The following is a 26,440-nucleotide window of genomic DNA, read 5'->3' on the forward strand; positions in this document are numbered from 1 at the left end:
TGACAACATCAAGAGGAAACTTGACACTTACCTCCAGTAGAAACACTGCCATTCTCCCGTGGACACATCCACTTCACGGGCACTTGTTTCTGATACTTAGCATCTAGAGCTGGGTTAGGAAAGGTCTGTTACGGTTGCTAGAAGCTTTGCTAAAATTCATCAGATGAGGGGATTTTGCAGGACAACAGGTGAGAACTGGGCAGAAGTCGCAAAGTAGCAGCAGCTCTGTTACGTGGACAGTGTTCTGCTTTTTAATCGTAGGCTTATTCAGCTCATGTGTCGGAAATTCTTACTTTTGCTGATGGCCAACAAATGTGGTAAGGGAAACCCAGGCTATTAAAACGGCTACTTTGCCGCCGAGAAACGTGCCAGTGCAGGCCCTGAATCAGCCTCCCTCCGATGGGACAGGGTGTCTCTCGCTTGCTTGCTTGTCGTACCTCTCACTAGACTTGCGTTTTAGAGTTGCTCAGAGACTGCCAGAGTGATCCTGATTCTGCTTTCAGGTAAAGACCCCCCGCGGCACTGCTGAGTGATCCGTGAACCCCTCGACAGGTGGCGTTGGCCCATTCTGTTTCCTTTTTTTTTTTTTAATTTTTATTTCTTTATGATAGTCACAGAGAGAGAGAGAGGCAGAGACATAGGCAGAGGGAGAAGCAGGCTCCATGCACCGGGAGCCCGACGTGGGATTCGATCCCGGGTCTCCAGGATCGCGCCCTGGGCCAAAGGCAGGCGCCAAACCGCTGCGCCACCCAGGGATCCCCCATTCTGTTTCCTAATTGCAGTGTCTGAAACCGTTCACCAGTGTCCCCTGTGTACAGTAAGGCCGCATGCTACCACGCTCTTGTTCGGTTCTGTGTATCTGTAAACAGCAGTGTGTTCTCTGATGGTCACCTGCTGGGGCACCTTGTATGAAAATAAAGACTTGTTGCCATAAAACAAGTCCTTTATTGGTACAACCAGAGCACGCTGCCCAGCCTGCAGGCTCCAGCAGAGGATTGTGGGGCGGCTGGGGCTGGGTGTGGTGTGGGCTGCAGTCATGGGTGGGGGAGGGAGATAGGCTGGGAAATAGGAAAAAGAGACTGGAAACCATCCGGATAACTCTTCTTGCCTGAGCCTCAAGACCTCCTTGCACTGGGAGCCAGCTGATGCCTGACCAAATACCTAGGAGGCTCCCAAGGTAGGAGGGTTCATTGCTGCCAAGAGCGCCAGCAAAGATTATGAAGCCCTTTGAAACACAAATATCCTTTGATCCTTGCAATGTCCCCATGAGGTAAGTACTAGGACTTACCAACCCATTTTACAGATGAGGAAACAAGCTTAGATGATTTGCGGCTCACCCAAGATCATTAGATAGCTAAGAAATGGCACAGTTGAAACATAAACCCAGATTTGTGAGTTCAAGCTTTTTAACCAAAATCCAGGGTTCAGTTTCAGCACATGGTTAAGATGTATATTCTCTGGAACATCTCTCCATTCCTACCTTCTCCTCTTTCTGCATGTGCATGCACACACACACACACACACACACACACACACACGCTACCCCATGTTTTCTTAATCCTTCTCATTAACTTTCTTTTGTCTTTGACCTTCTCTTGCGTTTCACTAATTCTCTCATCATCTCTCCTCCTTCCCATTAACTCAGGCCCATCAGCTTCTTTGTCAGTACCTCACCTCCTCGCCAGCAGCCTCTTGCCTCAAATACTGAAGTGTGGTGATGTCTAGTGCTGCACCATCCAATACAAGCCACTAGAAATATGGCTTGAATGACTAAAGAACTAATTTTTAATTTAATTTTAGTAAATTTAAATTTAAAACATTTTTTTAATTTATTTGACAGAGAGAGAAAGCACAAGTAGGGGGAGAGGCAGGCAGGGAAAGAGGGAGAAGCAGGCTCCCCTCCGAGCAGAGAGCCCAAAGGGGGACTCAATCCCAGGACCCTGGGATCATGACCTGAGCTAAAGGCAGATGCTTAACCAACTGAGCCCACCCAGACACCTCATAAATTTAAATTTAAAACTGTACTTGGAGCTTATTGTGCACCCTGTCCCCAATGATCTTTAAGTGTAGGCTGCGCTCAGTGACTTGTTTCCAAGGAAAAGACTATAGAAAGGGAGAAAAAAGTAACTTAGGGTACAGAAATCTGGCAAACATGACCTCAGCCAGATGATCAAGACCCAAGTCATAAGTCATGTTGATAGCACATGCCATTGATACGATGTGATGAGAGAGGTACTTCACCTTCACTTCTGTGGTGTTCCTCCCCCCAAACTATCACCCCAGTCTCATCATGAGGAAAATATCAGCCACATCCCAATCGGGGAACATTCTTCAAATACCCAACCAGTACTCCTCAAAACTGTCAAAGTCACAAGAAATAAGGAAAGTGTAAGAAGCTATTGCAGACCAGAAGAGACTAAGGATCCACGAATAAATATAATGAAGTGTCCTGGATTGGATCCTGGAACAGAATAAGGACATTCATGGAAAAACTGGTGAAGTGCAAAGAAAAACGAGTTAGTTAATAGCACTGTATCTATGTTGTCTTCTGAGTTGTGACAAATGTCCCACAGTAACCTAAGATACTAACAATAGGGATATATGTATTTTTTGTATGGTAACCTCTGTACCACCTTTGCAACTTTTCTGTAAAGGTAAAATTACTCTAATATAAAAAGCTCGTTAAGAATTTAAAAAATTAAAGATTGCTATTCAATTCAGTTATCGGAACACTTTTAGATATGTTGGAATGACTTCAGTATGTTAACTTACGTTTTCAACTGTAAGTTTTATGAAGTCTAAATACAGATCAAATGGGGCGCCTGGGTGGCTCAGTTGGTTAAGCATCTGCCTTCAGCTTGGGTCATGGTTCCCAGGGTCCTGGGATTAAGCCCCATTCCTACTCAGTAAGAATCTGCTTCTCTCTCTCCCTCCACCCCTCCTCCCTGCTTGTGCTTTCTCTCTCTCTCTCTCTCTCTCATAAATTAATTAAATCCTTGGACAGCCCCGGTGGTGCAGCGGTTTAGTGCTGCCTGCAGCCCGGGGTGTGATCCTGGAGACCCGGGATCGAGTCCCACGTCGAGCTCCCTGCATGGAGCCTGCTTCTCCCTCTGCCTGTGACTCTGCCTCTTTCTCTCTCTCTCTCTCTCTGTCTGAATAAATAAAAAATAAAATCTCTAAAAAAATTAATTAAATCCTTAACAAAAAAGAAATAGAAAAAAATAAATACAGATCAAGTATTTCCAATGGACATTCAGTGTCTGAAATGAGATGTGTTAGAAGTATAAAGTGCACACCGATTTTAAAAGACTTCCTACCAAAATAAAGAATGCAAAATATCTTCATTTCTGAAATATTTGAGTACACGTTGAAATGATGTTTTGGATATACTGGGTTTATAAAAATATATTACTAAAATTAATTTTACTTGTTTCATTTCTCATTTTCTAATAGGGCTAGAAGAAAAATTACATATATTATGGCTTCTATTAGAACTTCAGAATACAGACTCTTGGGCCAAACAGCCTGGGTTGAAACCCCAGCTCTGCACCTAGTAACTGATGGACTCTGAGCAAGTTAGTTAACCTTTCCGTGTCACAGTTATCCATCTGTAAATAGCGTACCTACCTCATGGGGTTGTTAGGAGGCTTCAGCAAGCTCACCTATATAATGTGCCGGGTTATAGCAAGCACCGGAACATAGTAAGCACTCAATCAATGCTAGCCATTATCATTAAGGTAGAGTTGTTTATAGCCAAAGGGTCTTTGGAGCTTCAAGAGTCCTGAAGGGATGCACTGCCGAAGCAGAGAGGGAGCAGGGAAGAAAGACCTTCACTGCTTTCTCTTCCTACTCCACCTTACTGCCAGGGTCTCCCATTGCTCAGTCTCTGTGGAAGCTGGCCAGCAAGTGAGCCCAGATGATGCCATCCACAAGGCCCAGCTTCCCAGCTGTACAGCAAGGCAGAGCGAGGTGGGGCATAGATCTGGGCCAGGGGGTGGAGGGCCAAAGGAGGAGAACCAGGACACCTCACTACTCCTATAGCAACCAAAAGCCTAAAGCACCCTACTTTCCACACCCACTCGGCCCCACATCTCTGTCCCCTCCTTGATAATTCAGGACAGCCATGTTTAGTGAGTTTCCCTTAGCCTCCCCAGACCCCCTATTTCATAGCGGACTCAGCCCTTGCCATGCTCAGAGCTCTGAGCCTTCATCAGTCCTGAACTCAGCTTTTTCAGGGATTAGTCAGGATATGAAGAGATGGGCATTTTTTTGTCTTTTCACTGATTTCTTGCCTTTATTCTATAAAGGGAATGGCTGATCTTTGAAGGGAAAGAGCAGGTATTCTCAGTATTATGTACACCCCACTGCAGCCCGAACTGATTGATGGAGATGAAGAGAATGATGATTAATGACCTCAGAATTATGTTTTGAGTGGTTTTCTCCCTACAGGATTCCTCCCAGTGTTCCTGATGGCTACCTAAGCTGGTCAGTCACTGTTCTCTGAAATAAATGAAGCTAGGATGGATCTCCTTTGTGTGTAGGGCAAGCATTACCTTCGTGAACCGATCACACTAGCTTTCTTCTTCTGCTGGCCATATGGTCTCTCCCCTCGGCTCAGTTTTTCCAGGGCACATGTGCAGGGAATCTAATAATGGATTCCAGCCAGCCCCTGGGCTATTATGTAAATAGGAATCCTCTAGCACTCCCCCCATACACACACACATCCCTTTGGGAATTCCTCTAATTAATTAAGTTTAAAACACACACACACGCACACACTCCTTTTCACGGTGTTAGGTGGTCTTAACACTACCCTATTTTGGGGTGTGGCTCTACTTTTAAGGATAGGAAGCACGTGATTTTATGACTCTGGTTGCTTAAGTGCTCAATCTCATTAAGCTCCTAAAGTCATCACCTACTCCCAGCATCTCCCAAAGGACTGTTCCCCTGCCAATATTTATGCATTTTAGTCTATTTTATTAGGTGCATACAAGTTTAGAATTGTTTTATCTTCCTGAGGAATTGAATTCTTTATAGTGATCTAGTGAGCCCTTCTAACCCTGATAATGCTTTTTATCTTAAAGTCTGTATTCTCCAATGTAGCTTTCTTTGGGTTAATAATTGCCTGGTGTGTCTTTTTATTATTATTATTCTGTTACTTTCTGCCTTTCTGCATTCTTATGCCTTAAATGTGACTTTTGTAATGGACATATAGCTACATTTTTTAAAAATCCCATCTGATAATTTCTGTTTTTTAAATTGGCTAGTTAAGGGCAGCCCAGGGGGCTTAGCAGTTTAGCGCCGCCTACAGCCCAGGTCCTGATCCAGGAAACCCAGGAGTCCCGTGTCGAGCTCCCTGTATGGAGCCTGCTTCTCCCTCTGCCTGTGCCTCTGCCTTTCTCTCTCTCTCTGTGTCTCTCATGAATAAATAAATAAAATCTTTAAAAAATAAATAAATAAATTAGCTAGTTAATTCACTTGCATATTCAGTGAGAATAGCAATTATTATATTTGGACTTGGTTTGCTTCCTTATTTTTTACTTGCTTTTTCTATGATTCTTTTTCTTTCCCGTTTCTTGCTATTTGAATTGTTTGTGGTTTATTGTCTGGTTTTGGGTGTATTTCTTTCCTTATTTCATTGTTCCTTTTTACTTATTTGGATTTCGACTCTATTTTTTTTTAAGATTTTATTTATTTATTCATGAGAGACACACAGAGAGAGAGAGAGAGAGAGAGAGAGGCAGAGACACAGACAGAGGAGAAGCAGGCTCCATGCAGAAAGCCTGATATGGGACTTGATCCCGAGACCACAGGATCACATCCTGGGCTGAAGGCAGGCGCCAAACTGCTGAGCCACCCAGAGATCCCCATCGACTCTATTTTTACTCACTTATGATCACCCTTGAAATTTTTATCATGTATACTCACCTTACAAAGTAAAAAATTTAATAATATTTTAACTTTCCTCTAGAAAGAGGATTGGCAAACTATGGCCCAATCAATCAAATCTGCCCACCACCTGTCTTTGTAAATAAAGTTTTGCTGGACCATGGGCTTCTTTCATTTATGTACCAACTATGGCTACTTTCACCCTATGATGGTAGAGTTTCATATTCATGACAGGGACTGTATGGTCTGCAAAACCTAGAATATTTGCTAGCTGCTCCTTTATAGAAAATGTTTTCCTAACACTTGTTCTCTAACAATACTCTTAAGGATCTTAAGAGATTTTTTTAAAGATCCTATTTATTTATTTGAGAGAGAGGAAGGGTGCAAGTGCAGGGAAGAGCAGAGGGAGAGGGATAAGCAGACTCCGTGCTAAGCACAGAGCCTGACATGGGGCTCAATGTGGGGCTTGATCTCAAACCCTGAGATCATGACCTGAGCTGAAACCAAGAGTCAGATACTTAACCAACTGAAACGACCCAGGTGCCTCAAGGATCTTAGGAGATTTTAACTCTGATTTCCTCTCCTGACTTGCATGTGATTCTTGGCCAATATTTTATTTTTGTCATTTTTCTTAATTCTATAACTCACCATTAGTATTCCTTTTCCCCAAAAAATATTATTTGATCATATGTGTATGATTTTGCATTTTTACATATTTGCTCATATGTATATATGGTTACATATGGTTTTTTAAAGTTTTTTTTTTGTTTTAGTAATCACTATACTCAGCGTGGAGCTGGAACTCACAACCCCAAGATCAAGAGTCACATGTTCCTCCGACTGAGCCAGACAGGTACCCCCGTATATGTTGTTTTTATTGTTCTCCATTCCTTTTCACATCTCAGATCATCCTTCTGACATCATTTTCCTTCTTCCTGAGGCTCATCTTTTAGAAGATGTTCTTTTAGTGAGGATCTTTTGGTAGTAAATCCCTCTATTTTTGTGTATTTATAAACATTAATTTTACCCTCCTTCCTGAAAGATGATTTTCTGAGTACACAATTCTAAGCTCTAAGTTATTTTCTCTTGATAATTGAAAAATCCTTCTGATTTCCATTGCTGTTGAAGGCAACTGTTAGTCTAATTGTCATTCCTTTAAGGATGATCCATCTTTTCTCTCTGGTCCCTTTTAAGATCTCTTGGCAGTTAGCGTTCTGCAATTGAATTATGATCTGTTTAGACATGAATTTCCTCTTTTGAAAATATCCTTCTTGGTATATGTTTTGATTCCTGGATATGCATTATGTTTTCCATCAGTCGTCTAAGAGTCATGCCACTATGTCTTTAAATCTCTCTCTCTTTCTCCTCTTATTCTGAAACTCCAATGAGATTTATGTTTGACCTTCTCATTCTAGCCCCCAATCACTTGATCTCTCTCGTTCATAGTTTCTATCTCCTTCCCTCTTTGTGCTGCATTTTGGGTAATTTCTAATCCTCTCTTCAGCTGGATTTAATCTACTGTTTAAACAGTCCATTTGGGTTTTTTGTTTCAATAATTGTATTTTTATTTATTGAAGTTCTATTTAAAAAATCTTTCTAGTTATTTCTGCCAGCCTATTGTTACCTGCTCATTTGTATGACCACATCTTTTATATCATCAAACACTTCATACATAGTTGTTCTGTATTCTGTAACTGAAAATTCCTATATTTCCAATCATTGTGGAGATCTGAATCTATATTTTATAAGGTTTTATTTATTTGAGACAGAGAGATACAGAGAGAAAGAGAGAGAGCATGAGCAGGGGGAGATGAGGAGGGAGAAGCAGACTCCCTGCTGAGCCAGAAGCCCGATGTGGGGCTCAATCCCAGGACCCCAAAAGCATGACCTGAGCCGAAGGGAGATGCTTAACCATCTGCGCATCAAACCAAGATCTGAATCTATTGTATGTTATTTATGCTGCCTCTGGCTCATGGTGGCTTGTCTTACTGTATTGCAAGCTGACTGTGATTTTAATCTATGGGAACCCTGTAGGTCTAAATTAGAAGATCTTTTTTCTGAAGAGGAGTTACTTCAGCAGAAAGTCAGAGACACCTCTGATCTAAGACCACTTCAGCCACTGTAAAGATCTTGGCTTAATAAATGGGTCCTTGACCAGCATTCCCACTTCAAAGCTGGCCCATTTCTCAGTATTATTATGTGTTGCTATTGGTATCTACCCTCAGGGCATTTTCCCACTTACCTATTGCTTATAATTTAAGCCTTCCTGCTCTGGTCTGGGCCTGGATTATTTTTTTATTTTAGAAACTGCTGTTGTGGAAGCCTTTGGAAATCTCTCCAACCACTTGACCAGAAATGCCTTGAAAGGCATTTCATATTTTTTATCCAGGACATAGCTGCTATGCAGTGGGAAAGTCACTCAGAGTACTCATTCTACCCCCAACACACACACACACACACACACACCAATTGTTAAACTTTGAAACATATACTGTTTTAGGTAGAAATCTGGTTGGGAAATAAAATGTCCTTACTCATTGTTTCACATACTACACCAAATATAAAGCTTTCGGGGATCCCTGGGTGGCTCAGCGGTTTAGCACCTGCCTTCGGCGTAGGGCGTAATCCTGGAGACCCAAGATTGAGTCCTACATCGGGCTCCCTGCATGGAGCCTGCTTCTCCCTCTGCCTGTTTCTCTGCCTCTCTCTCTGTGTCTCTCATGAATAAATAAATAAAATCTTTTTAAAAAAAACTAGCTTTCTTATTTAGTCACTATTTTATCATCTCTAATGTTGAAAATAGCTATAGGCCTCAAGCAAAATGCTTGCTTCTTGTATACAAAGCTGATATTTTGGCACATGGTACCTAAAGATAGGGCCTGTACCATAAATTAGTTTGCCTTTAGAAGTAGGCACTGATGATCTTGGCTACTTGCCTCGATCTCACATACACATGGAAACTGTTGTTACTTCAACACTACACAAAGACATTATTTAGCCTTTGTAGCTTGCTGTTTATTTGCCACAGGCTTCACAATCCCTGTTTTTGGTAAGTCATTTCTCATGACCACTCAAAGAGAAATTTGAGGGGACGCCTGGGTGGCTCAGCGGTTGAGCATCTGCCTTTGGCTCAGGGCATGATCCTGGGGTTCAGGGATCGAGTCCCACGTCAGGCTCCCTGCATGGAGCCTGCTTCTCCCTCTGCCTGTGTCTCTGCCTCTCTCTGTGTGTCTCTCATGAATAAATAAATAAAATCTTTAAAAAAAAGAGAGAGAAAATTGGGTGATCTATTCTAGGTCCATCTGCCTGTCTCCCACTATCAATCTTTGTGAGATGACTCAAACCCTCCAAACCTCCATACCTTTGTCCTCTACATTCACGGAATAAGTGGATCAACTAAAGTGAAAAACTGGCTGCCACATCCTCCTCTTTCCCAACATCACTTCTTTCTAAATTAGGCATCAGGAAAGGGGGCTGATCTGACATATATGAAAATGATCACCAGTACACCGATCTTTCTTTGAACTCCTGCTCTGGTGCAAGGGGAAAGGCTTTGCATCTTTTTTTTTTAAGATTTTATTCATTTATTCATGACAGACAGACAGAGAGAGAGAGAGGCAGAGACCCAGGCAGAGGGAGAAGCGGGCTCCCCTCACGGAGCCTGATGTGGGACCTGATCCCTGAACCCCAGGATCATGTCCTGAGCGGAAAGCAGTTTCACGGCTGAGCCACCCAGGCATCCCATGGCTTTGCATCTTATATCGGTGATATGGACAAGCATTCTCTTTCTGAGGCTCCTCCCATTATTGGGCAAACTACTCTTTGTATTCAAAGGACCCCACAGATACAGAGAGTGTGCAGGTCACAGAAAGGGCAGGAAGCCTGGAAGCAGGTAGCCTTGGAAAAAGTGGGGCAGGTTGGCTGGGAAAAGTATGGGAAGCATTCTAGCCATTTTGAGATGACTATAAGGCCCCTAAGATTATGAGAGAAGAAAAGAAACTCACATTTATTGAATTTCTGTTATGGACATGGTACTTTTCTTTCTTAATAAATTATTTTTTTTATGTCAGAAATAAGACAGAATAAGAATAATGTCCATTTACCTATCGTCTAGATTTAACAATGCGCATTTTGTCATAGTTCTGTCATCTATTTTTTTATATTTAGAATTCTAGACACAATAATATTTTATCCTTAAAAACTCTTAGCCAGGATATAGGGTCCTATATCATCACAATGCCATCATCGCACCTAACAAAATTAACAATAATTTTCTAATATTATCTAACCCTTATTCTATATTAAAATTTCCCCCAATTGTCTCCCAAATGTCTTTTGCAGCTGGTTGTTCAAAGCAGAGTCCAATCATAGACCATGCACTGCATTTGGTTATTATTATAATATCTGAGACTCCATTAATGCAGATGGTCCTGGTAATTTTCATATCTTATCTTTTTATCTCCATAACAATCCTAAGAGGCAGTTATCATTATTTCTATTGTACAGATGCAAAAAAATTGAGGCTAGAAAAGTAGTTAGCCCAAGATCACACTGCCAGTAAGTGTGCAGAGGACATTTCCTGCTTTTTTAGCTGCCAGGCATCCACACCTCCTCCCTATTGTGAGCAAATTCTGTTGCACCGTGGTGTGGGGCATACTCCTGATGGCCAAGAGGTAGGCACATAATAGTTTATGGCTAGCCCTTGGCAAATTGGATGCCTTGGTTCAGGACTTTGAGTCTAGACTAGCACTGTCCAAAGAAATTTTCTGCAATGATGGAAATGTTCTATATCTGCACTGTACAATACGGTACCACTAACCACATGCACTAGCTACCGTATTTAACAGCACAGTTCTAGAAAGAATGATGTCAAGCTGTAGGGACATTTGAGAAAGTATACATAGCATCAGTGGCATCATTTAGAGTCTGGTAGTGATGGCAGCTCTGAGGGCTGGGTTGATGATGGTGTTCTGGATAGATCATTTGCTCCCTTTCAGAGCTTGACCCTCGACTCAGCCTATCAAATATCTGAATCACCCAATAGTCATCCAGTAAATTCCCTTTTTGCTTAAATCTTCCAGTTTCTATTGTTTGAAATCAAAAGCCCATTGCCAGACACTGCTAGTTGTCACCCGATTCCTCTTTTTCCTCAGGAATAGAATCTCCATTTTTATCTGGGTGCAAGTTTTAGCTGGTTGTGGCTACATAATTAAGTTTTGGTCAGTGAGGTAGATTTTCATGTTCCCATAGCCTATAGTTTGTGGGACTCATCTGTCATCTTGTGTGGACACGGTGGTATTCTTTGATCCCATTAAGAGGGGCCCTATCCTTGGCCTTGACCATTAGAGAACCCCACTCTGGCTGGGCCCCTTCCTACAGGGTGAGGAGCCAGCAAGGCCAAAGCCTTCTAAACCATGGTTTAGATAAAAGGAACCTTAGAATTTCCTGACCAAATGACCCAAGCTAGCTTCTAGAGACTGCATGGGCTTCTTCCCTGGGTCCCTCTTCCAAAGGGCAGATGATGTACTCAGTATGAATACGATATACTAGAGGGAAGCCAAAGGGGTAGCTCTTTTCAGAGAGATGTGAATAGAATTTAGAGAGAGACTCCAGCCCACTGGTCCATGCACCCATGGGGCTCCTTATAGTGGGAGATGGAACAAGGGGGAAGGGAAGGGTAGCTGGGCCATAGGCTAGGAACCCAAGCTTACTCTCCCCATGTCATTATGGTTCAGTGTGGAACTCCAAGGAATCCAGTAATTTTAAATTCAAACCTGGTCTTTCAGGTCTTACAAAAATGTATTTGTCAAGATAGAGGGATAGACATATTTTGATTAACAGTTTCTGAGCTTATTTATAACTTTTAAGTATTTGGAGATACACACACTCACACACGTTTCCATTTGTACTATGGTTACAGGTCTTACAAATATGAGGGGTGAGGGGCACCTGGGTGGCTCAGTGGTTGAGCATCTGCCTTTGGCTCAGGTCCTGATCCTGGGGTCCTGGGATCGAGTCCTGCATCGGGCTCCCCGCAAGGAGCCTGCTTCTCTGTCTGCCTATGTTTCTGTCTTTCTCTCTGTGTCTCTCATGAATAAATAAAATCTTTAAAAAAAAGCCAAATATTAGAGGTGAGCCTACTTGTGCAAAAGCTTAAATACTGGGATCCCTGGGTGGCGCAGCGGTTTGGCACCTGCCTTTGGCTCAGGGCGCGATCCTGGAGACCCGGGATCGAATCCCACGTCGGGCTCCCGGTGCATGGAGCCTGCTTCTCCCTCTGCCTGTGTCTCTGCCTCTCTCTCTCTCTCTCTCTGTGTGACTATCATAAATAAATAATTTTTTTAAAAAAAGCTTAAATACTACTTACAACCTCTGAAACAGTAAATGTAACAGAGTTCGATGGCCTTCTTTCTGGGTTGTTCCCTCACTTTATTATTTTCTTGTTCTCTCCCTACAGTTCTCTGGTTGCAATAAATCATTTGTAGGCAGGGACCTGGCTCTCTCTCTCTCTTTCATTGTCTCCTGGCCCTTTAGTACGAAGTGTTCTGAATACATGGGCTCTATGTCCAGGAAGTCTTAACCTAAGATGAGCATTAAAATTGTGAGGAGAATGCTATAAGAATATGGAGTCCCTGGCTCCATCTTAGTAATTCTGATTCTGAAACTGGGTAAATGTTTTGTTTTGTTTTGTTTTGTTTTAAGTTCGATTCTGAAGAAGAGCCATGGCTGAGATGCTCACTGCAGTGACTGGCTTAATCACTCACTCCTGCCTAGAGACTGATGTCTTCAGAGATAGAAGAACAAAGGTAAGGAGGTGAGAATGGAGTGAATTAAGAAATCAAATCCCCTAGGCCTCTCAAGCCCTACTTCCAACCTCTAGGGTACCACATCTGCATCTCATTTCTACTGGCCTCTTGGCCTTGGATGGCTGTCATTAGCACTTCCATAGCTCAAAGCTTGCTCATGGATTTCAAAATCAGGTGATAGCTGGTGGTTCTCAAATATGTATCCATACCTCCTTACAGCTTTGGGATTTTTGAGGATATACTCCTAATCTCCCACCACAGCAACTGGCATATAGTAAATATTTATGAAATGTTTATCTAAGAAAAATATCTTGCCTGAGTTCAAGGAGCATGGCACTTGATTCTGGGAAAACATCAGGACCACTGGAGTTTAATATTCACCTTCCTTCAAAGAAATGGGCTAAATGGGATGCCTGGCTGGCTCAGCGGATAAGTGTCTGCCTTTGGCTCAGGGTGTGATCCTGGAGTTCCCAGTTCAAGTCCGGCATTGGGCCCCCTGCAGAGAGCCTGCTTCTCCCTCTGCTTGTGTCTCTGCCTCTCTGTGTGTGTGTGTCTCTCATGAATAAATAAATAAAATATATTTTTTAAATGGGCTGGTTTTTTTTTAGTTTGACCTAATGGTGAACAAATGAACTTCTTTAGTAGCCAATTAGTAGACTTGAACCACCCATATCACCTTAAAGAAATACCTGTCAACCCCTCCTGTTTCATCTTTCATGGACATTTTAACCAAGACTTCTGATACTCATATTTTTTGTGTTCCCATTATTTAAAATACAGTCGGGTACAAAAATATGCAATTATAACCTGCTTCAAGCCCTTAAGGGATCATTCATTTCATGCTGTTTTTTAAGATAAAGGTAAATTTTTAGAAAACCGAAAACACGTAGCAAAGCTGAAACCCAACAAACATTTAGATAACACAAAACAGGAAAACTTCAGAGCTGGGGGCCAGATGTCTTGAAGAATTTTTCTAAGGAAAAGTCTTTGAGATGAACTGTCTCTGCTGGTTTGCTGCCCAGCATTTTTTCATTGGAGCCGCTATTGCGCAAGATTGCAACAACAGTTTGATCTTTGTCTTGATCTTGGTTCTTTTTGGCCCCAATAGGTTGGGATTATTTTCAATAACTGCGCTGGAAACAGCTCTGTCAAGTGCCTTCTTTGTTTCATGCCACAGATCTTGACTGAAAATAGTACAATAGCTTCGTTAGGGACTATAAAAGGCTCAGGCCAGGAATCCTCGGGAAGCCACAATAGAAAGATACCAAGGCTGTTTAGGAGAATAAAATAAGAACAACTGTCTATCAGTGGGTCAATTAAACATGCTCTTCCTCCTTTGCTGGAACAAGCAAGTGACTGAGCCTCACAGTTTGGGGTCTGCTTCTTGCAATAGCTTCACTGACCCCACAAAGCACTGAGCAGACTTGCCTCGGGGTCATCGGACTTGATGCTTCATCTAAACCACACTGGGAGAGGAGTACCACTGCTAGGTTCCCTTAAAGGAAAATGTTAAATTGAAACCAACCCCATTGCCAGTGTTTCTCAGAATAAAAGGAGCATGCTAAGTGAGACAATTGTAAAGTATCATCTCCTCCACTCTGCTTTTTGCCAGAATATTCTATTAACTTAGCAACATTCAGAGCCTTGTCAGGATTCCATATTACAGTCCACAGACTTAATTGGGACCATACAGAGAGAATGGCAAGCATGGGCTAAGTTTCCCAAGGGTTTAGATTATTGAAAAGAGTCACACAATATGCGTTGGGATTGAGGGGGCCCAGCAGGGGGGTACAAGGGGCTCAAAAGCAAGATCTACTGTATTTTGGTCTGTTTGACTTTTCTTCATATGTTAGAATTTTTTAAGATTTAGAATCTTTAGCCAGAAAAATATCTTTAACATTGATGATCCCCTTGGTTTCTTTTAATAAACTGCCTGAGACTTAGGAGAGGTATAGCAACTAGATTTGAAACTGTAAGTCACAGATCCCTGGGTGGCTCAGCGGTTTAGCGCCTGCTTTTGGCCTCAGGCATGATCCCGGAGTCCTGGGATCGAGTCCCACATCGGGCTCCCTGCATGGACCCTGCTTCTCCCTCTGCCTCTCTCTCTCTCTCTCTCTCTCTCTCTCTCTCATGAATAAATATTTATTTATTTATTCATGAGAATAATGAAAATAAATATTTATTTATTCATGAGAGAGAGAGAAAGAGAGGCAGAGACACAACACAGGCAGAGGGAGAAACAGGCTCCATGAAGGGAACCTGATGTGGGACTCGATCCCGGGACTCCAGGATCACACCCTGGGCCGAAAGCAGGCGCTAAACTTCCAAGCCACTGGGGCTGCCCAATAAAATCTTAAAAAAAAAAAAAAAAAAGAAACTGCAAGTCACAAAACTATCTGGGTTGTGGCTGACTCATGCCCCTTTGTTCATACTCAGCTATGAGAATATTTTTGAAAGCTAATGGTTGCCGCTGTAAAGGCTGGAATGAATGAGGGTTAACTACTCCACTGCAGCCTCAGGACAAGGTTATGGGGAAAGCAAGCCTCAGCCCATATTCTATCACCTTGCAAAAAAAGGTTCACTCAAAAAAGTATATAACAACCACAAAGCATGACAGTAATTCATTACAGCCAGCATCAGGCAATCAGAAATCCTCCTAAACCAATGGTTGGACAAAGGCCCACATAGGGTTCAATTCTTGGGTACTATCCCTAAGAGTACCAGCTGCGGATATCACTGGGTTCTTAAACCTCGCTCATGCAAGAATAGGAAATATTGCTAAAATATTTGGGCAGATCCACTTACCTTGAATTCATGCAATTTCATCAATGAGAGCTCATTTCAACCTTCATCTTGCTAATTAACACGTCATTTATTTATTCCAATAATAAAACCTTGTTCTGACATGTGTTATGCTCATTAGCAAAAGCTAGATAATCTAGATAGCAGAAATGGGTATAGCAGCAGCCTGTGGAGGGTGGGTGCTGTGCTTGGAGTGCCCACACACCAGCCCTGGGGTGTACATGATCGATCTGCATCTGGCTTATTGCTTAACCTAAATTTGCAGCATGTAATATCACTCTATAATTGGTGAGAAATTTTTAAAAGATTTATTTATTTTGAGAGAGAGAGAGAGCACACACGTGTGTGTGAGCAAGGGGAGAGGCAGAGGGAGAGGGAAGAGGAAGAGAATCTCAAGCAGATTCTCCATTAAGGATGGAGCCTGACATGGGGGGCTCGATCCCACAACCCTGAGATCATGACCTGAGCCAAAATCAAGAGTCGGATGCTTAACCCACTGAGCCATGCAGGTACCCCAAATTGATGGGGAATTTTATTTTATTTTATTTTATTTTTATTTTATAAATTAATTTTTATTGGTGTTCAATTTACCAACATACAGAATAACACCCAGTGCTCATCCCGTCAAGTGTCCCCCTCAGTGCTTGATGGGGAATTTTAAAGTAAATTTCAGAAATTATAACTGTTGGGGCCAGGTGGGAAGGGAAACTCCTCAAGATGGCGGATACCCCAAAATGGCTGAAGTTCCTGTCACTACCTCCACCTGGGACGCCAATGGACCAATGACCTGCTGACAGCTTGACGCAGACCCTTAGACCTCTCCTTTGGACTTCCCCAACCGAACCCAATGCCCTTCAAACCCCAGGGGAGGAAGTCACCTTTGGCCGAATTGCAATCCTTCCTTTGCATAGTGAGGGTCACTCTGACTGGTTGGACTGCAATCCTTCCTTTGCATATGAGCCGACCAATAGGAAACCGTTCTGCCTTACAACGTTATGTAAACCCCCTGCCACCTTGTCTTGGGGCGACTTCCCCGACTCACTCTCCTTCCCCCGTGAGTCGTGGAACCTCGCCCGAGGGTGCCTGCAATAAAATCTGTTCTTGGACCCTCGCTTGCCTTGGCGGTCTCATTTCCATTTAGTTACTAAAAAAAACCTAACAATAACAAACTGCCTAGTGGTAAAATAAGAACTCAAACCTCATTCTTCTGGCTTCCAAAATATTTTCTGAAGGGCTACTTGCCTCTCTTTAATTAAAAAAAAATCAGAAAGTTTGCTAAACATATGCCAGGCAAGATGTCAAAATATGAAATCATGCATGCCCATGAAACTGGGATTCTCTGCAACTAGTTCTTAGGAACCCTGATCAGTGTGTCCTGCAACTTCTACAACGGGGTGTGTTTCTGAGTCCCATGGGGCCATCAGCAGACACACAGGGTGACCTCTCAGCATTATGGTGAAGGGAACTCGCTCTTGTCCACAAGGTGATTTTGGCTTCTTGGCTTGTCTCGGTGGACGTGTGGGGCATGATGAGATGGCCCCATAAGAGGCACTAAAGAAATACTTGTCAGGTTAAGTTGTGCTGAAAATCCTGTTGGTTTCCAGGGAGCTTGGGTGAAAGGATTTTGAAAATGTCCATAGGACACTGATTTAGGCTTAGAACTGTTTGTTTTGAATCCTGCTCTAAGACTCTGTATAGTCCTGTGATTCTTGCCCTTGGCTGCATGTTAGATCATGTGAGCAGGTGGTAAAAATTCTCAATGCCTGGTTCTATGCTAGAGCAATTAGATCAGAATCTCTGGGCTTCGGGTCCAGGCATTAGTGGTTTGTTGGTTTTTTTTTTTTTTTTTTTTTAAGGTTTTCAGATGATTTGAATGTGCAGCCAGGGTTGAGACCCAATTCAGTGCTTCTAAGACTGCAATTTTCAAGCCACCTGGGGATCTCGTTATAATGCAGATTCTGAGATTGTGGCTTCTAACAACCTCTCAGGTGACGATCATGCTGATGCATGCTGATGCACCGTGGACCATGCTTTGAGTGGCAAGGTCTAATCTCTTACCACCAAAAGGTTTGGGGGGCAAAACCACTTAAGCCAAATCTGAGATGGGCCAAAATAATCCAACTCAATCCTACCCGAGGATATGAGGAATACAGCCTCAGTGTGAATATGAAGCAAATCAAAATGATTAAACGCCTAAACGTTTCCTAAAAACTGAACTTTGGTTTCCCACTTGTCTTAAATGCTTAGAGTATTTTTCAACTCACAAAAATGGCATAGCTCTAGTACTAAAGAGCTAATCATCTAATGCAAAAAAAAAAAAAAAAAAAGCCATCTCCCCATCCTGATCATTATGCCCTTCGTATTTACTGATTGTCTCGGCTCTCCCTGCCCCTGTAGTTGGCCTGCCACAGGGTGATACCTACCTGTGTTTGCTGTTCTTTCCACAGCTAGAGTTTATTCATTGCAGGATCCAGGGAGGGTGTGGAGGAAGCTCGTCACACAGCCGGCGGGTCTGCAAACAGCGGAGGCGGCTGGAAAGGAAAGGGCAATCTTTAAATGTAAACAAAGGAGCAGGCTGGGGCTCACTGAGTGGCCTTTTCGCTACATCTGCATAAGCAGATAGTCCCTGACATCAAGCGCAGCGGCTTGAATCTGAAAGAGCGAGAGAATTCTGCAAACTCGGAAAGCACAGAAAACCCAAGCCCCTACCCACGGAGCCCAAGGTGTGCGCCTGTGAATTATGTTATCAGCCACGCAGCAGGACTGTGGAAAGCACTAACTATGAACAATATATAAATTACAGAGGTCATTCAATGTGCAGATCAAGTGCAATTAAAATGCAAAAGACTTTTCTTTTTACCTGACTCAGAAAAAAATTTGTGCAACACAAGGGTGCCTCAAATTGTCCAGTAGAGCGGGGGTGGCGGTGTGGGGCGGAGAGGTGTGTATGTGGGGCGGGGGGACCTGATTACTGGACTCAAAAAGGCTAACGTGCAATTTGTGTTCTTTTTATGTAGATTAAATGCATTGACTGCAGCTTGTACCGCTTAGATACGCAGCAGGGAGTCAAAAGCTTGGGTATCAGTCAACCACAGCCAGCAGCTAAAGCCTGGGCCAGATCTGTTATTGTGCCTCAAATGAGACACTTAATCTAATCTAATGGGAGCAAACCCCCCTGGACAAATAAAAGGGTATTACCAGCAGCAATGGCAGCTGTAATGTTAAAAAAAAAAAAAAAAAAGCACCAAATATTTTTTTTGTGATAACATAATTAATGACTCTTCCAGCCTCCTTAAAAAATCTTGCTTCCAGCTCACAGTGGCTTGTGAAGAGTCTCAGGAGGTAAAGAGCAGGAGCAAGCAGCCGGCCTTCTCCCCCTCTCAGGAAGCCATGTGTGCTAGGTGTACCACAATCAGAGAAATGTGGGGGGTTTTTTTCTCCCTGGAGCCAAATCTGCACCCTCAAGTAGCAGGAAAACATCACTGGGGTTTTGATGAATTTGCCTTATTAAAGCCAACAAGAGCGACGCAAGGGGTAGGAAGAAAGAAGACCGTGAAACCCAGGGCCTGGGCTCCCAGGACAGGTCCAGTAACCATCTGAGACACAATGAAACCAGAACCGAGGATCACAGAACAGATCAACAGAATGCTGAAAACTCAAGTTCATCTTGAAGGACATGAAATCCAACCTCTCCTAACTCAGGAAGTGATTCCGTAGTGTTCCTGTTGGTTAGGGATTTTAACTCCAGAAAAAGAAAACCCTTTCTAGAAGCTCTGCCTTCAGAATGTGTTCCCTTCAATTCCCAAGTCACTGCACAAATAGTCCTTTGGTTAGGTGCTCCCCAGACTTTAAAGTGCATATAAATCCCCTGGGGATCTCGTTAAAATGCAGATTAAGATTCAGTATACCCCCATGACGTGGGGCACGGCATGCTAAACTTCCAGCAAGCTCCAGGGTGATGCCAGTGCTGCTGTTCCATGCACTACTCTTGGAATAAAGCTTTGGTTATCTGATCCCACCCGAAATCAAGCTGAACCCTGGTAGCCTGGTGCTAAGGCCAAGATTTCTAGATTTAGTTTCACGTGGTCCATTCTCCTTCATGATCCCAACCTTATTTTATCCCTGTTCAACCATCTAACACACAGTCTGTGGCCACCACTCCAAAAGGCCGATGCAGCTAGGGCAGTTTCCTGTACATTGGACACCCCATTACTGCAGAAGCTTCTCTAAATGGCAGACACGAAACCATTTTGCCAAATATATTCATTGTCTATTACTGTGTAACAAATCATCTTAACGCTTGGTGGCTTAAAACAATAAACACTCATTGTCTTCCAAAACTTCCATTGGTCAGAAATTCAAGAGCAGCTTGGTCAGGTGGTTCTGGCTTGGGGTCTCTCCTGAGAGTACAGTCCTGTTGGCCGAGGTGACAGCTATCAGCAGGGCCTGACTGGGACTGGTCAGTCTGTTGCTTCCGAGGCAGCAGGTTGGCGCTGAGTGTTGGTGGGAGAACTCAGATTCATTCCATGTGGGTTTCTCACCATCCGGCTGCTTGAATGTCTGTGGCATGATGACCACTTCTCCCAAAGCGAGTGATCTAAGACACCAAGACAGAGGTCCCAACACACTTTAGACCTACCCTCAGAAGCCATGCAACAGAAACTTGTGCCATGTTCTCTTGGTCACACAGACCAGCCATGAATTCACTGTGAGAGGAGACTACATAAAGGTGTGGATACCAAAGGCAAGGATCACTGGAGGCTGGCTCCACACCAAATAAGCCAAAGCTCCCTACTCCCTCTGCAAAACACGCCAACTGAGGTCCATGGCCCACTGAATGCTCAGAGCCACACTCTGATACCACGCACACTTCTCTTCCCACTGTTTACACTTACTAAGAGTTGATTGTGTTTGCTCCCAAACCTGTTTAGGACAATTGTTCCCATTGTACTTGTTATTATAATTAAGTAACTTATACATGTGAATTATGAAATATGAATGCAAAAAGGAGTTGTTTTTATGAGAACAAAACTGCAATTTCGGAAGATATAATAGTAGCAGGTAGCTAAAAATGCTGTTGAATTATGTGTCTGCCAAACAATTATAAGAAGAGTGAAAAATCATTTAAAAACTGGGAGGATTATGCACTAAGCTCACCTCACAAGTGTCTTAAATTCTTGCTCCACTTCCAAAACTGGAAATCAGAGACAGTGCATTTTAGATACGGCTCGTGCAAGAAGGACAGCCTGCAACTCCCATCAGCTGATTTTTATTCAAAGAAAATGACTTGGCTGTACATCAAAAGTTTAGTGAATGAATGTTTATTTACATGTTTTAAGTTAAATAAAATGTTTATAGTTTGCACATACCATTTTTAAAAAATGATTCCTGGTTTTAATTGTTTTTTTTCAATTAACCAACCAAATTCTGGTTCAGATGGACAGATGAAAGCATCCATTATAAACAGGAAGTTGCTCCTGGAAATAGCACTTTTGTTTAGAAGGAAGAGGAAGGGTGGGGGGCACCTGGGTGGCTCAGTCAGTTAAGCATCTAACTCTTGACTTCAGCTCAGGTCCTGTTCTCAGAGTTGTGAAATCGAGCCCTGAGTCACATTCCGTGCTGGGTGTGGAGCCTGCTTAAGGTTCTCTCTCTCTCCCTCTCTCTCTCTGCACCTCCCTCCTCCATAAAAGAAAGAAGAAGAAAGAAGAAAGAAAGAAAGAAAGAAAGAAAGAAAGAAAGAAAGAAAGAAAGAAAGAAAGAAAGAAAGAGAAAGAAAGAAGTAGGAGGAAAGAAAGATAGAGCTAGAGAGAAGGAGGAACTTGACCATCTGGTTCTAGAAAATTCTGAGACTAGAGGATGATTTGTCTGTAACCTCAACTACTTGCTAGTAACATGGTAGAGTCACAAATGCCCTACTACACATGCCTGGAGCTTCATAATACCTTCTGGTGGCTTCTTAGAATGGTTCTTCCTAACAGTTTGGGGGCTCCTAGACCCCTATGAGAAGCCCACAAAATCAATGGACCCCCTTCCCAGAAAAACGCACTGATGGATAGTATTCCGCATATAATTGTATAGACAACTCAGGTTAAGAATCCACAGTACATACCAGAAAAGAATAATCCCAATGGAAGAGAAGAGACTCAGGTGGGGGAGGAGGAAGAGGGCAGAACAGTCCAGAAGGGCAAGTCTCAGGGTGAGCAGCCCCTCTGTTAGTTCAAGTGACATAACACCGGCTACTATAACAAACAACTCTCCAAATTTAAGTGTGTTGACACCTAACAGTCCTTTGTAGGTGTTCCTGGTCAGCAAGTGAGTATTGCCAGAACTCAGGCTTCTTCTACCTCGTGGCTCCGCTGTGCCAGAATCCCAGAGTCCTTTGCAGACAGCCAGCCAAAGGAGAAAGACCACAGATGTGGCTCATACACTTCTTCAAAACCCCAGCCTGGAGGTGCTGCAGATCACTTCCAGTCATATTTCACTGATGAGGACTGGTTCCAGGGCCACATCCGGAGGTGGGGCTGTAGAACGTATTCCCCGGCCCGGGTAACCATTTCTTAGCAACAACTCCAGAGGGGAATATGAGCTTTTGGTGGTCACAAAGCTCTATCTTTTCCTAGTCATTGCATGCATGTAAAATCAGGTTAAAATAAAAGGCGAGCACTGCCTGGAGAGGGAAAAGAAGTCACCAGAAGATATTATGAAGCCCCAGGCATGTATAGTAGGGCATTTGTGGCTCTACCTTGTTAGTAGCAAGTAATTGAGGTTACAGACAAATCATCTTCTAGTCTCAGAATTTTCTAGAACCAGATGGGTCAAGTTCCTCCTTCCTCCAAGAAGGGAAGCATGCAGATAGCAGGTAAAAATGTTCACCTAAGGTAAGGGGGTGTTAATCTTGGAGGCTCTCTCCACCATGTTTTTAACTAGGGTCTGCTGATACCTTCTCCCCTTGCCCAGTTTTTAGACAAAGCTTCATATCTCGGTTCCTTGGACATTCCAGACCTTGCTCTAAACCTTAGACCGTGGTCTAACCCAGTGGTTCTCAAAGTATGACCCCCAGACCAGCAGCAGCAGCAGCAGCAGCAAATCCTCGGGCCCCACCCAGACCTAGTGAATCAGACACTCGATATAGGCCCTACGGTGTGTTTTAACAAGTCCTCCTGGCCACTCGGATGCAGTCAAGCGTGAGAACCGCTGGAATCTACCAGAAGTCTGCCCTTCACTTGCCTAAACTTCACTCATGTGGTCTCTTAGTGGGTCCACATTAATTTTCCTCCCAGACAGAAGTGGCGTAAGCACTTCTGAAGGCACTTCAGTTTTGTTTGTTTGGGTTTTAGCTCATTTTTGTTTCCGCTGTCTCTGAGATGAGGCTGTGTTTTCAGCCCCCCTAAGAACCATACAGCAGAAAGAAACCAACCTTTTGAAAAATGAATGCTTTTGTAGCCATGAAATGCACAGTCCAGTCAGGCATTTCCAGGTCTTCTTTCTCCCCAGGTGTTTCTCAGATGTTGGTTCCCTCTCAGTCGTAACGTGTGGGGAGTCCTGCTGGGTACACACGACCTGTGTGGCCCTGATCTAGCACTGCGGAGAGATTTCTCCCAGCCCAAAGATCTCCCGGATAAGCTCTCTCACTTCAATCTACTCCCTTAGATCATGGAGCTTCAAACGCTCGTGTTTGCTTTCAGAGTTTAGTAGAAGGAAGCCTGCTTCTTAGCATTCGGGACTTGAAGGCAACTATTTGAGACAGGAGGCCCCCGCCGCCTCACACTCCTAGCCACCCACCCCACTGGAAGTTCTCACACGTGTCTTCTTCCTTTCATCCCCGTGTATATACCTCCTCATTCTCTGCCTCTTTACTGCCTCCTCTTCTTTTCCTCTGTCTGTGCCCAGTAGGTTCTCGACACTAGTTTTGAATCATCTGGGAGTCTGGTCTAAAATGCAGATAACCAGCTCCCACTCCAGACCCCCTGAATTGGTGTCTCAGGAGCCCAGCCCAGTAATATGACCTTTAAACAGGTGCCACCGGGGATCCTAAGCCTCACTGGTTCACCCACAACCGGTCCAAGGGCTCTGAGGAGCGGCGGCTCTGGAACTTCTTAGGCCTTGGGAGAGCAATCTGTTCTACGTACGGGCTCTGAGGTGGGCTGGGTGCCTTGTCTGGCTGCATTTGCTAACAGTCACCTGGCTTCTTTGTGGTCTTGGTGTTTATTCAAAGTGGCTCTGGAGAAAGGCTGATGGAAACTCTAGGGATGCTAAAGCCTACCCCTAGCCGGGCCATGCCACGTAACAGTACTACTTTCCAGTCTACCGGTTCACAGGCTAGAAAAGATGCCACAGCCCAGGTGATCATCTGATTTGTGCTATCAGTGAGACACAAAGATAATTTTTTTTAAGTCCAGGCTCCTAACACGTGCACCTCAGTACCCCATATGAAAGCAGTGATGCATTTCCACTAAACCTGTGTTTATCCTGCCCACTTTCGTTCCTGAACTCGGGACTAAAGAATCTCCCCAGGGTGGCCTTGGATGCCCTCCCTGTGCTTATAAGTGCCTGTAACAGATCCTGTTGTCATCCCGTACATGTCCTTCTCCCTCTACACACCCAAGGCTGCTTAGAGCAAACATCTTTAGGAGAATGCCTCTAGGAGAACATGCTTGGCAGGTGCTCAGGGCGAGATGGAAGTGCTGGAGCGTTAATGCCCCTGGAAACAGCCCTCGAGCACTGACAGATGGGAGTCGGTGGAGAAATAACCCCAGCTTTCTCATCCGCCTGGTAGGATAAGTCTGGAATGTCTCCAACACTACCCTTGAGAGTTCCCTCCCTGAGAGAGTGGGATTGATCTCCAGGAGCTCACACACTAACTTGCTTATTGTCACATGCAGTTGTGGCTTCCTTCTCTTCCCTTCTCAGGCCTCCACTTTCGAAGCAGGGTTTCCTGGGACCACCTTCCACATAAAGGACTTGCATTTGAGTCTTTGTCTCTGGATCTGCTCCTAGGGGGCAGCCAAGCCAAGATCCTCCCCTCCCCACCCGCCCCCCTTCCCCGGACTTAACAGACACAAAAGTGAGCTAACAGCTCACAGTGGGCCCTGGAACTATAAGAGACAGGAGTGGAAGACGGCAAATACTTAGTCCGTAGCATTTTGCCCTCATGGTGAAAATCACCTGACTGATTTCTACTTCCTCCTCTTTGACCTCCATGGAAAATCTGCAGATACCAGGGAAACTTCATGGTCTGATTCCACTGCCCCTACTAAATAATGAGCCAGACCAGCCAGGCTAGAATGACCAGGGCAGAGCAACAGGCCTGGTTTGCCCTGCTGCAGACTGAAGCCTCCATATTCTACATCAGGAGCTCCAGATCCAAGGACAATTTGGGGTCTTGCAAAGTCTCTGATCCACATCGTGAGAGCCCTTGGAAGGTAAAATGTTCCACATTTGCTCAATCCTTTAACAAATGTTTGTGGAGCACTTACTGTTAGCCGAGGTCTGGAGGATACAGAGAGAGTGTGCATAAGTTGAATCTGATCAGGCTGTTGCCACATGGAACTCCACCAGCCTCTTGTCCTCTGGGTCTCCGCCACATGTCCCATCCCCTCCTGCCTGGATTAAGCCAGAGCCTGCTGAATGGTCTCCGTGCATTTAATTCAGACCCATCTGCTTCACCCTCTGCCCTGGGAGCAGCATTATCCTTCAGAAATACAAAACTGCGTGTCATACTCCTGCTCAAACCTTCAGAAGCTCCACTTTGCGATGGAATGAAGTATAACCTCTAGATCATATATGCAGCCAAGGGTTCTCAAATCTGTCCCTTTTCCTAACTTCTTTTCCCACCACCTCGTTCCCTTCCCACCAGGCAGTTTGTGCTCCCCCAAACACTCCAAGTTCTTCCAGGCTGCTGTCCTTTTTTGCACATGCTGGTCCCTAGACTGGTCCCTGGGGTCACACTTTCTACTTCCAAGCCCTGCTCTTCAGTGAGCACCTGTTAGATGCCACTTCCACTATGAAGACTTCCTAACCCCTCCCTCAATCTCTGACAGCACCAACAGCCACATCCTCCATGTCCCTTGCTATTGTCACACATATGGCAAATTCAATGTTGATCACACTATGTGGTCGTTGTTTCTTTTAATTTTTTATTTTATTTATTTTTTATTGGAGTTCAATTTGCCATCATATAGCATAACACCCAGTGCTCATTCCATCAAGTGCCCCCCTCAGTGCCCATCACCTAGTCACCCCCACCCCCTGCCCACCTCCCCTTCTACCACCCCTAGTTCATTTCCCAGAGTTAGGAGTCTCTCATGTTCTGTCTCCCTTTCTGATATTTCCCACTCATTTTTTCTCCTTTCCCCTTTATTCCCTTTCACTATTTTTTATATTCCCCAAATGAATGAGACCATATAATGTTTGTCCTTCTCCGATTGGTGGTCGTTGTTTCTGAATCTGGCTTCTCCCTGAAGACTATGAGCTCGTAGAAAGGAGGTCTGCTGCCATTTTGCTTATCTTTGTACCCTACTTGTGGGCTAAAGATAATGCCTGGAACGCTGTACATTTGTAAGAAATGTTCATGAATGACTGCATGGCCCTCAGAGAGCCAAAAGGAAATTCAGCCCGTTTTCTCTGATAATTGGCACCATTCCTGGCATAAGAGCCATTCCACACGCCTGGATGGGAATGTTAGCTTGGGCTGTCCTCTCAACTTCCTTCTGTTCGGGGCCCCCGGCAGCTCTCTCCCTTGCTTGATAGCTGAACTCTGGAGGTTGCTCCAGGATCTGAGGTCACCGGGGTGCTCTGAAGTACCAGGAGCCAGAGCAGAGTAGCTGGATTTTTATTTCCCCAAGGGTGCATTGTGTTGCTCCCCTGGGACTCCACTGGCAGGAGGAGGCAGGAAGCTGGTCACACTGCAGCCCCTGACAGACTTCTACAGGGAGCCCTCAAGT

General features: G+C 44.1%; 1 protein-coding gene across 3 annotated transcripts in view; it reads right to left on the minus strand.

Annotated features, from left to right (window-relative positions):
* RAI2 (retinoic acid induced 2) overlaps window positions 1-26,440 on the minus strand; it is a 390,031-nt gene that overhangs the window by 151,856 nt on the left and 211,735 nt on the right. For all 3 annotated transcript variants that reach the window (XM_055339129.1, XM_055339131.1, XM_055339132.1), the window contains exon 3: window positions 17,921-18,028. The gene's annotated coding sequence lies outside the window, so the exon portion shown is untranslated. The remainder of the gene's footprint in view (window positions 1-17,920; window positions 18,029-26,440) is intronic.

The sequence above is a fragment of the Nyctereutes procyonoides genome, unplaced genomic scaffold, assembly GCF_905146905.1.
Source record: "Nyctereutes procyonoides isolate TBG_1078 unplaced genomic scaffold, NYPRO_anot_genome, whole genome shotgun sequence".
In the NCBI taxonomy this organism is placed as follows: domain Eukaryota; kingdom Metazoa; phylum Chordata; class Mammalia; order Carnivora; family Canidae; genus Nyctereutes; species Nyctereutes procyonoides.